Genomic DNA, 14,115 nt, shown 5'->3' on the forward strand with positions numbered 1-14,115 from the left:
TTGGATGCTTATCTTGCTGGGATCCTATGACCCCAGCTGACTTCCTGCCCTTTGGGCAGGGGGCTGGACTTGATGATCTCCCGAGGTCCCTTCCAGCCCTAATGTCTATGAAATCTATGAAATCTTAAAACAAAGCAACTAAAACTAGGTCATTTATGTGCTTTTCAGAGGTTCCAGTAAAAATAGTTTTGGCTTGTGAGAGTTACAACATACAGAGTTTTTGAAAGCAGCCATTTTTGCATGTACATTCAATTGGACAGTAAACCTAACAGCTGCCAGTATACCATTGGCAATATGTCTATGTTTGTGCATGCATCAAGGCCTATATATATTTACTGATTTCATTAATAGGCCATCTTTCAGTAGTCCACTGGATTTGTATGTGGGTGCATTCCATAAAGTCTATCTTCAATAAGTTTTTGATTCTGCAACATGGTACAGAGGAAAAGCAGCAGTGTTTCAAAGGAGTTCTGGTTTAGTCTGTAGAAGTTTTTGCCACGGTATAAGCCATATGGCCCAAAAGAAAGCTTTATACATGAAGAAGTGTCTTCCTTTATATTTTTCTTTGGAGAAAGAACCCTAGGAAATTTTCTTTTTATAAGCTGTATTAAGTATTAAGATTCTAAAGTGAAATCTGGAGATACCAAATTTAAGGTTTCATATGCAATCTGCACTCTGCCTTTTTCAACATTATTGTCTTAGACACTTAATTACATGGCTACATCATATTTCCTCTTTCACCCTAATGAATGATGCAACAGTCATCCTATGTGAAGCTAGTTACAGATGTTATACCTATCTCACTGTCACTAGGAGAAAGCACTCTAAAACCATAACTGAATAGACTTTCATGGGTCTTAGAGTGCTTTAAAAATGGTGTATCATGCTCTAAGTTAACCCTTGATGGATGAGGTATTAGACTAAAGCACTTTCTGTTAGAGTGCTTCATTGAACATCTGTGCCACATCCCATCAAAGGTTAATTTAAAGCGTGATCACCACCATCCTAGGCAGAGTTGCACAGGGCTGTGCTCTTGCCTCGAGCAGAGTTCTTGTGTACTGGCTGAGCACCGGGCAGGCCCCACCCTCTTAGCTATCACTGACCCAGTCAGTGACAGCCAGCCTCCAGTCGCAGCTCACTGCACAGCCTAGCTAGGGTGTGGGAGGGGGGAGGATTTCTGTCCCCACAGCCGCTCTGGCCCTATGGTGAGCTACAGCCTAGCCAGAGAGCTGTAGGAGAAGGAGTCCAGGGTCTCTGCCCCAGTATCTGCCCCAGCCAGGCATCAGCGTGCCACTGTTTGGCTGGTGGGGAGGGAGGCCTGCAGGGGAAGGGCTCTGGCGTGTATCCCCCACCTTAGGCACTGCTGACAGTCACAGGCTGGCGGAGGGTGGAGCTGGGGAGATGAGCCACTATGGCAGCCTCCTGGGAGGTATGTGGAAGCATCCCTAGCAGCCAGTGTGGGCAGGCTCCAGGCCCCCACTCCCACCTGAACAGTGAACATCTATTCGCACTCTAACTTATAGTTTTGTAAGTAAAGTGTGATAATTATGGTGTTTTCACCAGGGGCTTTTTGAACGTCTGTCCCATTTCATTATGTGCAATGAAGAAGCCAGGCCTAAGCAATAAAAGAGGACTGTATATGAAGTTTGTAAAAGTGTTCTGTGAATGGCTGACAGCTGAAGCTAGAAAAATTCAGACTTGAAATGAGGAAATGTTTAATACAGGAATTAACTGTAGGAACAGTTTTTCTCTGGATACGGCATGTGCTCTGCCACTTGCAATCTTGGCCACAGACCTGTAGTTTATTTCAAATTGTGGCTTTGGTGGAGGAATTGTTAGATCAAATGTTATGACCCGTGTTATGCAAAAGATCAGAGTTCCTGTAATAGAGAGAGAAGCTGGAAATCACCTTTTTCCACCTTTATAGCCATAGTCTTCAAATGTACCTTCTCAAGCTCTGTATGAGAACTCAGACACAATACCCTGGGATGCCTTGAGATCCTTTCCAGGGTGCTGCAGGATTCAATGCAATTAGGGCAATTAGGGGTAGGGGAGGCTGAGGCCAGCATGTGTGCAGGCCCCAGCACCCTTACCTGGGGTCCTGGGGGCCTCCTGGGGCAGCAGGGGCAGCAATCTGACCTCTGACTGGCCAGGCTCTGGTTTCTGGTGGCTCACACTGCTGCCATGGGGGCCATGCTGCTTTTTTAAGTGGTGGGTTTTTGTACACCAGGGTCTCCTGGAATGGACTTCAGCGAGTCACTTAGTCAAATCCCATCCTGAAGCACAGTCATCACTATCTAATCATCCTATATGCATAGGCGGTGGAAGGAAGGGCTAGCAGGGCTTAGTCCTCCCCCCCACCCAAAAAAAAAACACAGGGCAGTAGTAGGGCCACAAGGCAACCTGGCCACGGACTTCTAGTGGCTGCAGCAGGAGTAGGAAGGGGCACGCAGGCAGCGGTGAGGGTGGTAGGGGAGTGAGGATAGGGCTGAGGGAATGGCAGGCGCTTGGGACAGGGCATGGGACTGAGCCCTGAGCAGATCATTGGGGGGCATGGCTCTTGCTGCTATGTGCACCCCGGGGAAAATGCAGGGCACGTGTCCCTGGTTCTGTGAAGGGCAGGGCAGGCTGCAGCTGTGGCTGGAGCCAGGCTCTTCCCAGTGGGTGGGAGGACAGTCTACAGTTGGGGTAGGTGGTGGCAGAACTGGGAGGGGGGGGCTGCAGACACTCCAACATTTGCTGTAGCCAACCCAACCCCCCTGCCAGTGCCACTGCCACACACCTGGAGCACAGCGCATCCCTCCCACTGGGAAGAACCTGGCACTGCCCTGGCCCCAGCCCAGAGTGGCAGCCTGCCCTGCCCCACACAGATCTGGGGGCACACGCCCCTGATGCCTCCCAGGATGTGTGCAGTGGCAGGATCCTCCATCCCTACCTTTGCTCCCTGGATGAGCTGCAGCTCTGTCCTGAACCCTGCACCACCCACCCCTGCTTGCAGGGCCTGGCAGGGTGGGTGCAGGGGTCCCAGGGGCTCCATGTCCTCCAGCCCAGTGGCACAGCTGAGTCTGGCCCTGGCTTCAGGCCCACGGGGGATGTGGGGCCAGGGGTGGGGAGAAAGCCAGTGCTGGCACAACGTCCACCAAGGCCAGCACTGGCACCAGGCAATGCCGCTTTCCCCCATGGCCCTCTCCTCTCCTCCTACCCCATCCCCCCTTCCCCCCAGACTTTCCCGCCTGGGAAGGGAGGCAGGGAGGGACGTGGGCATGCACGTGCACACGTTCAGCCCCATACACACATTTTTTTCTTCCTCCGCCTATGTCTGTATTAGTGTCCATGTAGCCCAGGAATGCACAACCTTCAGCCCACAGGCTAGATCTGACCCCTGGCAGCTTGCCATCCAGTTCCCAATGGGTCTGAAAATTTGGTGGCAGGGGAGTGGTGGCATGTGTGGGGAATCCTACAGGCTAGATAAAATGGCCATGCACACTGGATCAAGTGAACAGGGCTGTGCAGGGCACAATCGCAGTATGTGGGGCCAAGTGAGGATGTCACAGGGCCCCAAGGCCCACTCAGTGCGCAAAGGCAGGTGAGGATGGCACAGAGCACCAGGACCAGAATCCTAGTGTATGGGGCCAGGTGGGACAACATGGGGCCTCAGGGCTCAGTCCCAGCGTGCAGGGCCTGATCCAGATGTACAGGGCCACTCAATGGTTCAAGGCCCCAAGGCCCAATCCCAGCACACAATGCTGGGCTGGGGAGGCAGGGGACCCTGCTGCCCCATCTCCGTGCATAGGGGCAGCACAGGGTCTGATCCCAGTGTGGGGGGGGGGCAGTTGAGCCACCCAGGGCTCAATCTGGGTGGGTAAGCCATGCATTGGCAGCACAGGGGGCCTGATCTGGTCCATGGACCAGCTTTAGACCACTTTTCTGGCCTTTGGGGCTAAAAGGTTAAGCACCTCTAACCTAACCCAGATGAGTGGTATGGCATTGGTCCAAGGGCAGTATTGGAGCCCACATGCCAGGATCAGGCCCACATGTCCAGATTGCCACCCCAGTGATCCTCCCCCCACTGCACAGCTCTGACTGTCTTCCACATGCTGGGATGGGACCCTGCATGCCAGGACTGGTACACTTGGACCCCCAACACTTACATCTGGCCCTGCATGACAGGATTGGGCCTTTGGGCTCCACACTACCCCCACCTGATCCTTCATGCCAGGATCTAGTTCCAGGGCTCTATACCACCTCCACCCAGCCTCACGTGCCAGGATTGGGGTCCTGGATCCCTGCCTTGCCTCCATCTGGCCTTCTGTGCCATGACTGGGGCCCCTCACCACCTCTGTCTGGTCCTGTGTGCTGGGTTTAGCGCTCCAGGGCCTCCAGCCCTCCAGCTCCATGTGCTGGGATCCAGTACCATGCCACCCTGCTGTCAGGGCTAAGGTCTGCAAGGTTCGCCATAGATCTGTGGGAAGCCCTGCAGGCCAGATGACATGGTACCAAGGGCCAGATCTGGCCTGAAGGCCAGGGTTGAGCCAGTGCTGTGCCAGTCAGTGTCAATAGAAAAACAATGCACCTTTAAGCCTGTGTGGGGTATAGGACATTGGAATCTCTACAACTGATTTAGAAGCCATCAAAGTCCTTCTCCTCTTTAGAGTGTAATGCAAGTTTCCTCTCTTCCTGTGGTTTTTTCTTTAGTCTGACTGGTGAATATAGCCTTCCTTTCTCAGTCTTCACCTCCCACCCCCCAATATTATTTACCTGATATCCTTCCTAAGAAAAAGCCTACTTACAGAATGACAAGCTGACCCAGGCTGAGGCACAGAGAATAGTCATGTAAGGCCTACAGCAAAGCTTAACACATCCACACAGTAAAGTTATATAATAGTAGGAAAGTATAACTCCATGCTAAAACTAAATTCAGAAGCTAAACACATCTTTGGCTTTTCCCATTCACATATTATTGAAGCTATTTGAAAAGTTCTTTACATACAAGGAAAGATTAACCAACCTTACCTTGAGAAAGTTATTCAAGTTTTATTGAAACTAAAAATAATTCATCAACTTTGTTTATATTCTGGTGCCAGATAAAAGGAAAATGCAACTGACTGTCTCTCTGATCATAATTTTAGTGCCACATCCCATATAATACATCTAGCTTCTGTAGTGCACAAAGCCTTGGACTGCATAGTGCAAATGTAGGGCTGTTTAGTTTTCTTTTGCCCCTTTTGGTGTACTTCATGAACAGCTTCAAGGCTGCTTTGGTATGAAAGGAGACACGATTCCAAAAATCAGGCTAGGGAAGTTGGCTAAATAGTCTTGCCAAAAATAAGCCTGTTTATCTTACCTGGCCTGCAACAAGTCTTTAACAATCCCATGATTCCACCAGGCTATGAACAGACATTGGGAAATACACAAACAGTGATGGCAGTTAGCAGCTTTCACTGTGACATAACTTATGAGGGATCCATGACAGGTTTATAGGAGTCCGTGGTGTTAAATAGTTGGGTTCACTGTCAGGCTGATTCCCATAAATGCTACTGGTGGGTCCTGGAAAGTAAATATTCAGCAAATCATTGTTTTCAACACTGAACTATTTCTGGTTTTGCATTTACTTTTGAAATGATGTTTAAAAAATACCAACTCCTGTCTTATTGAAATTGCCAAACTGCATGAAAGTTTGTTTATAGGCAATGATCTTTTTGACAAATTTACAAGTGTCTGTGGAGTTTTAAAAGACTATTGCCCAATAGGCATTAAGTGAAGGAGATTCAATTTTGTAAATATTTTAACTTGTATTGGGGATTTTTAAAGAACTTTCTGAGCCAAATGATGCATTAAATCTGAAGACAGTGGCAAAATGATAACCAGAAGTTTCCAACTTTGTTTTAATATTTTACTAATGGTTTCCATATCTGTGGCCAAGATATGCAGTGTGAAGTACAATGTACATCCAATAGTTTGCAATTTTTAGGATTTTTAAATAGCTTTCATTCTTTTGTCTCTCCCACACATTTTGTTTTTGCAATTCTTCATTTAAAAATAAACAGTGTTAAAAGTAGGATATTGCATTAAGTGTGTCTAACACATTTCCTGTATTGAGTCCCATTTAGAGTAATGGGAAACTTAGATTTGTTTAAACGAAGGAGTGCTAAAATAGGTTGTTCGTCTTAACACATCTTTTTCCTTGATTGGTTACTTTGGAATTGGCTGGTGAAGAAGAAAATGTATATGTTGTATGCTGATACCTATTCTATTCAAACGCCTTGTAAACATTTTCTTTGTCACCTTTTAAGATTTGATGTTCTGAGAAAGAGACTCAATCAGTTTACTTAAATATTTTTTTCATTAAATAGAAAATTATTTCAATTGAAGGACCTTATCTAAAGGCAAACTATAATTTTAAATAACTGAAGTGGATTTGCCTTGTGAGTACTGTAGCTTTTTGGAATGAGAATCCAAAAGAATGATAAAATGTCATAGTAATAATTTTGTTTGCCTCGACTTGGAGAATTTTAAAAGGTGTCAAAATCCTTTAAATTAATTATACATTAGATGAAAGTTATGGAATTTTAAAATGTGTTCCTAGTAGGATATCCAATGAAAATTATCTACCAGAAATTAAATCCATCTCTTAATTTGAGTTTTTTAACCATTTTTCTTTGCTACGCTTAATCCACATTAAGCATAAAGCATGAAGTGAGACAGCAAGAGGCTATGACTTGCTTACACTTTTAATTTACAAAAAAAATTATATTCAAAGGTGAGGGGACCCAGGCATCAGAGTTTGGGCATTACATAGAAAAAGCCTAAAAAAATACTTGAGTAAATGTCTATAAAGAAATGAAAGATCAAAAGAAATGAAGAAATATAAAGAAGAGAAATGAGTGATGGATTCAACAAATCAAACGCACAAAAGAAACATATAGGAACCCAGGGATTACCATATTAGATCAGATTCATGTTCCATCTACTTAACTATCCTATGACCCCAAACCAATAGTTATGCATTCGCAGACCTTGGGCATACTGCAATTTACCCATGCACGTCTATGTCCATTACAGAGCACTTAAGAGATGGAAGGAAATGAGTATATCATCTCAAGAATTGTCACTGACCTTAGCAAAGGACATCTTGTCTGGCTAGGCTTACCTTATTGACTATACCTTCAATTTGATAACCAGATTAGTTGATCCCCTATTTGAATGTATAAAAAGACAGAAATCAGTTTCATTTTCAGCTGTACCATTACTAAGAAGAGTAGCTTATGTGTAATGGGCAAAGGGTTGCCTCTATTTTCAATCAAGGAAGAACAGACCTTTGTGAGGGCTCAGCTTAGCTTTTATAAAGCCAGGACATGTATAAGGAGCCCTTAGTCGATGGAGTACATACCAGGTCTGTGCTGCATACACATAATTTTGCTAATGTGGTCTATAGACCTTAAGCCAGCAAAATGATGTTGGCAAAGACTGGCTGGTTTTAATTGACAAAATACAACTAATGTTTTAATTTGGTTCCTGGAGTTAGCCCTTGAAAAAAAAAATCCTTCCTCTTCCAAAACTAACTTCATTTGCATCTGACATGTAATCCCTTTGACTATTTTTTCAACATCCTTTGATTTGTCTTTCCCAAGAGAGATTTGATAATCTTCCAACATTCTTTATCTAGACATTATCTTAGCCATTATCCTACCCATCTTTTTATTATTACCAACACTGAATGGGGAATAACTTTTCAGTCATTTTATTTAATTTTTGAGCCAGAAGACTGAGAGAAGAATGGGGATGTAAATTATCTATCAAATCTGTTCAAAATTGTAGTGAGGAAATAATTTTGCATCTGCTCTGAAAGTAACAGAACTCCAGTCCTTTAAAACATCTATTATCTCCAGTTTAATTAAGCAAAAAAGGTCCTTATTTGGGGTCTCAATATAATTAACTAATCAGAATTAGCCAACTGGAATCAGAAGTAGTTTGCATTTATATGACTAGCACAAATAATGTTGTGCATCTGACTGGAAGGCAACTTGATAGGTCTACTTTTGATGGGGCAGCTCCTGTACAATACCACAAAGTTGCAACATCCAGAATAAGGCAAGCATAGGGTGACTCAAAACCCTAGCCTCCAGTGCCTTGTGGGTACTCTTGGGTTTGAGAAAAGCTAAGATATATCACCCTGATAAAAATGTGCCCTTGCTGAGGCATTAGGCAGTCAGCAGCTGTTCCTATCTGTTGCTCTCTGGCAGAAGCTACAACCACCGAGGCACTGAACTTCTGGACTTGGTCTGGCCTGTGGATTCTGTCTAAATGGTCTAAAGGAGGGGATGATAGGTCTTGGGCAGCCTCCACTCCTCCATACTCTTGGCTAGGCATGTGTGTTAAAGTTCTCGGTGTGATGGCCACAGAACTCCAAGCATATTCATAAGGCACCTGACTAGACCTCTTACATACACCATGATCCAGAAGATCAAAGGTTGCCTACTAAAAGTAATCTTTTCTTCATAAACTAAAGTTATAGACTACTGAAAGACAAGTAACCTGAATTAATAAGTTAAATCAATACAGAGGTTAAAAAAGGAAGGAGCATGATTTTGCAATTCATTTGGAAAATCCCACAAGGCCTTGCCTTGGAAATATTTCTGGTATTTTAAAGTAGACTTTTCTCATAAAGCTTTTGCTTATTTGTAAAAATTAATTAAAAAGAAATTCAGTCTGGTGATAAAAAGTCTTTCCTTCATCTTGTGGTTGTCTGGGGAATTAAAGTTTGAACAATTCATTTCTGTATGCAAAAAAAGATTAATATACAAGGCCAAAATATTCTAGTATAGAAGTGTTATCCCTGTCTCTGCTCAAGGATGACATGTCAGCTGCCACTGGAAGGAATTACTCAGCTTTTTTTGTCTCAGGGGTGATGCTCATTATAGTAGAGGACAGTGTATAATCAGTAGCAGGACTCACTGATGTACTCTAGTTCTCTTCTATGTACCTGAGCACAAGGCTGGTCACTTGGAGAGAGTTATTCAAGGTTGATCACTTTAAGAGTAAGAGAAATCTCTTTAAAGTTTTCCATTAATTCCAGGCATTGGAATCTGCTGACAGTTAGCTTACTAATTGCTATCAGATATGCAGTCAGGTACCCAGGGCAGCAGGATGCATGTGGGCAATGGCAACTTCTGGCTGCCACCGTGTTGCCAACATGATTGTGCAGCTGCAGCAGCAGATGTTAGTTTTACAACCCCTCTCCCAAGTTGGCATCCTAGGACCCTGCCCTGGTCACTTTGCCCTAGTTATGCTACTGCTATTCTGAATGTGGTTGTAACAGAGTGACCTAAGGCATACTTTGACTTCAGTAAATGTCATCCTAGAATTCAGGCTTTCTTTAGCAACAGCAATGAGTTGATCTAATACCACCCACCTGGTCTCCTGAACTACATCATGATATGACTCCTTTCTTGAGCTTCTTATACAATCCCTCCAATCTCTCTTTCTTCTTGGTGGGGATTTTTCCCATATTTTCCATCGAGCTAGCTACCTTATCCATTCCCCTTACTTTTATTTTCCTCCCATGGATTGCAACCCCATTTTCCTCCCATGGATCACATGGTGAAGAAGCTTGTGTGCTACCAGTGGTTTTGAAAGTGATGCCATCTGCAGTTCTGTACTCCTGGTAGTGACATCCACAGTGGCACGGTCCAGAGCAAGGTTTCTAGACTAATAACAAGTCTTCAGGAGTGGAGCAGGTGGAGGAATAAAGAATACTTCACAACAACTGCAAAGGGGATGATGTGTGTAGTGGTTTAGAAACAGCTGATTGTCTAGGTTTTCCTTGCATTTGGATAAAGGTTTCCTTCCCATGAAGTATCATGTGGTTTCTGGAGTGCAGCAGTATCCCCATATTAAAAGAAGACACATACAGGAATCTTATTTCAATAGCAAGTCCTACAGCACTGGGCAAGTTTTAATGTAGGTAAGATATTAGTGATTACTAGAAGTCCCTGTTTGTGTACCTAGACAGAGGCAGTGATTGTATGATGGTTGTTTTGTACTTGGAACTGACCAGTGTGCAATTTGGCAAATACAATAATGAGCAGACCTATTTAGGATCCACTCTGTTCACCCCCAGTGGGGAGGAAATAGAAATGGTGGCCTAAGCATAGTCTGTCTCATTTTACTTAATTGGAAAACCACATCTAATGAAATCACTCCAACTGCAGTCCAAATCAAGTAATAGAGTTTTCAGCCTAGAACATTTGCACTCTGATGGGTAATCCTAAAAGTGACCATCCAAAGCAAAAGACAGCATCTACAATCAGAGAACTTACACAATTTGATACTGACACTTAGTGAAACCAGATGTGCAGGAGAGGGGCAGCTCACAGAAAATGGTGGTGGCTACACCTTTTTGTGGGAAAGAAAAGTCATAAGAGACGAACATATTCATGGCATTAGTTTTGCTGTCAAGATGAAGATTATTACTCAGATGCTGAGAAGTGCATTTGGCATCAGTGAATAATTTGTGACCCTTTGTCTTCTGTCTTTGTCAAAAATTACATGTAAATTGGTAAGAGTAATCATAAACCAGTTCAAATCCATAATACAACAGGGCTAAATACAGATAGTCAAAAAGCCCAAGGCTGAATCGATTCAATCTTCATAGGTTAGTCTAGACTGAGTAGACTGAACCAATAAGCAAGTGAACAAACATTCAGTTCTGATTCTGGAAATGTAGCCACATGCTTGCAGTAGCCCAGGCCAAGAGCTGGTGGGTACTAAACCATGCCTCCCTGCTCAGCTGAAGCAGATAGCTTGGGCCAAATCTACCTCACCACCCTTTGGGGGGGATGGTGCAGGGAGCTGCAAACCATCCTGGGATGGTGGAGAACTGTGAGTTAAAAGTCCCAGGATGTCATTCTCCCATTGTATTCGGCCTTAGTGAGGCCACAGCTGGAGTACTGCATCCAGTTTTGGGCTCCACAATTCAAAAAGGATGTGGAGAAGCTTAAGAGAATCCAAAGAACAGCCATGCACATGATCAGAGGTCAGGAAAACAGACCTTACGATGAGAAGCTGACAGCTATGGGACTCCTCAGTCTGGAAAAGCACAGGCTCAGGGGCAATCTGATGGCCACCTATAAGTTTATAAGGGGCGTTCACTAGGATCTGGGGGAACGTTTGTTCACCAGAGTGCCCCAAGTGATGACAAGGTCAAATGGTTATAAATTCCTTCAAGACTGTTTCAGGCTGAACATAAGGAAGAACTTCTTTACTGTCCAAGCCCCCAAAGTCTGGAATAGCCTGCCATCGGAGGTGGTTCAGGCACATACTTTGAACGCCTTCAAAAGAAATTTGGATGTTTATCTTGCTGGGATCCTGTGATCCCAGCTGATTTCCTGCTCCTAGGGCAGGGGGCTGGACTCGATGATCTTCTGAGGTCCCTTCCAGCCCTAATGTCTATGAAATCTATGAATTTGAATCTGGAGCAGATCTGGGACAGAAGTTCAATAAACTGATTTATCCTAAATCAGTTAAGTTTGATACCACATCCATATACGTTTATCTTACACCAGTTCGGGCAATTTTGAAAGTGACTTATGTGCAGTGAACTTGATGCAGATGGTGAAACAAAGGAAGAATTCTGTTCTAAACTTGACTAAGTCTTGACTTTGGTCTCTGAAGAAGGTAACATAATTCTTCTTAATGATTTCAATGCTAGAATGGGAAGGGAAGGTTCTTGTCTATGGACAAGAACCCGTGGAAAGTAAGGGGTGGAAAAGTCAATTTAAATGGAATCCTTCTCCTGAGCATGTCTTCAGGACATCATCTCATCACCATAATTCCTTATTCCACCAAAGCAACAAATGGAAGACATCATGGAAGCATCCCTGATGAAAGCACTGGCACGTGATTGACTATGTCAGTGGTTGTCAACTGGGGGTATGCATAACCCTGGGAGTTCTTGAGACAGCCCTAGGCGGGGTATGTGCAGGTGGGCGGGGATGGAATGCTGCGATACACCATCCTGCACAGGCACCGCCCACCCGGCCAGATGTTGGGGGTGGGGGAAGGTCGCATGCAGCAGCTGCTGCTGCTCCGCATTCGGCCGTGCATCACCTCCCCCCACATCCGCTTAGTGTCCAGCTGCACACAACTCCCAGCCCTTTGCTCGGCATCCAGCCACTGGGGTACACTGACCCAAAAAAGTTGAAAACCCCTGGACTATGTCATAGTTTGTGCTTGGCACCAAAGGTGACATCCATATCGGGAGACCTTTCCCATGGTCTCTGTGACTCCTAGCACCTGCTCTTTTTTTTTTTTTTGGTCTTCTCTATTAGCAATCATTTTTTAAACAATTTATTTGGAGGAGTGGTAATGTACTCCTATACCTGATAAACCCTTTAATTTGTACTGCTTGAGGGGCCTGCTTATAACATGGTTTTGAATACTTGAAAAAACAATAATGTACGCCATCTGCATGGGGGAGCTGTTATTTGGTATCATTCTAGCATATATAAAGTGTGCCCAGAGAGACCACATAATAAACTAATCACCACCATATAATAAACACATGTAATAAGAATGTGTTTTTGCTGTTTATCTTAACATAATTTCCTGTAATGCTAATGTTCTTAAATGATGCCTTAAAACACAGCCAGCATGCCACATCATAGCTTAAAAAGTTGAAATACATATACTACTCATTTCACACTTTTTGTCATTTTATATTTAACTGAAATCATTGCTAAAATCTACTTCATGTGGCATTTTCTGTCTAGACTCTTTTTAAAAATAAACAGGAAAAGTAGCCACAAAATTGTAGCTTCTAATTTGTGCCAGCCTTTAATAAGAAAACTTAAAAATGCTTTTTCAAGTATTTTGTTTAGATTTTTTCCTGCTCAATTCACAGAATCCCTGTCTAGTCCACAAATAAAATGTTACAATCTGTCTGAGTAACTGTGGGAACCTCATTCCATTTATATAAACTGAAATGCAGCGTGTAAATAAGTTTCATTCAATAGATTTCCACAGCCTTGTAAAGTTCAAGTTTTAGTGGCAAAAGCTCATGTCATAAAGAAAATAATATTTCCATGTTGAGAATTATTTTCTGTCTTCTAATGTATTCCCTTCATTTGTTTTACAGTCTTTTTCTGTAACTGGGCAGGCAAGAAAGGGCTTACTGTAGTTATGTACGTATACATACATATAATAGATATATAGATATCGATATAGATTATATATACTATATGCATGTATACATACATATCTAAAGTAAGATATGTATGTATCTATATCTATATCTATCTATATTATATTATATATATATGCATGTGTTTATGTGCACATGTGTGCAAGTTAAAGTTTCAGTCTGACAGCTAGCTGTTGTATAAGATCTGCACAAGCAAATACCCATTGCTTTCAGTCTGCAAAGTCTCAAGTATCCATGCTGTGCTATAACTTGCAAGTTTGGGGCTTAAAGATTAATTAAAACATAGTCTGTAAGAAAAAGACGATATGGATTATCTGGTAAGACTTTCTCTATAGCTATATTCTTAATACTTTTAAACTCTATTTAAGCCATGGAAATTAAATATATAAAACTTTTGGATGGACTAGATATTTTCTTGTAAGCATTTTGTGCAGAAATGAATATCAAGGCAATATTTTTCTGACAATGTTAGAATTTCCTTTTTAACATAGTTTTGGGTTTCTTTGTTTTTAGCTGAAATTCAAATGAAATTGTTCGAGTGTTTTCTTTATTTAAGTAGTTCTGGTGGTCCAAATGTATCATGGGCTCTATTACTAGCTGTACAATAAAATGCATGTATGTATTCACAGTCTTTTGGCAACTCCTTTCTCTGTGTTGCAAGCCACAAATGTGACTTATATTAACACGACAATTTTTGTCAATTATACATTTTCTCCTTGTGCAACTACATTTTATACTCAATTTTCAGGAATAAAATGAATTATCAGACTAGAGAGAAGCTGACTGGCTTGTTATTTTAATCTGCATGCAATAACTTTTTTGTTTAGTTATGCAATAAATATGCATCTTAATGAACCTCATGGAAACTACATTTGGTATAAGAGAGAAAAGGAAAAAATACTTGCTTGTACTTT

The 14,115-nt window shown here is 42.9% G+C and overlaps 1 protein-coding gene across 1 annotated transcript in view; it reads left to right on the top strand.

Moving 5' to 3' along the window:
- Positions 1-14,115, top strand: part of LOC109321277 (formin-like) — a 239,975-nt gene that overhangs the window by 160,251 nt on the left and 65,609 nt on the right. The gene's annotated exons all lie outside the window — the stretch shown is intronic.

The sequence above is a fragment of the Crocodylus porosus genome, unplaced genomic scaffold (assembly GCF_001723895.1).
Source record: "Crocodylus porosus isolate Cpor-Errol unplaced genomic scaffold, CroPor_comp1, whole genome shotgun sequence".
NCBI classification, from domain to species: Eukaryota; Metazoa; Chordata; order Crocodylia; family Crocodylidae; genus Crocodylus; species Crocodylus porosus.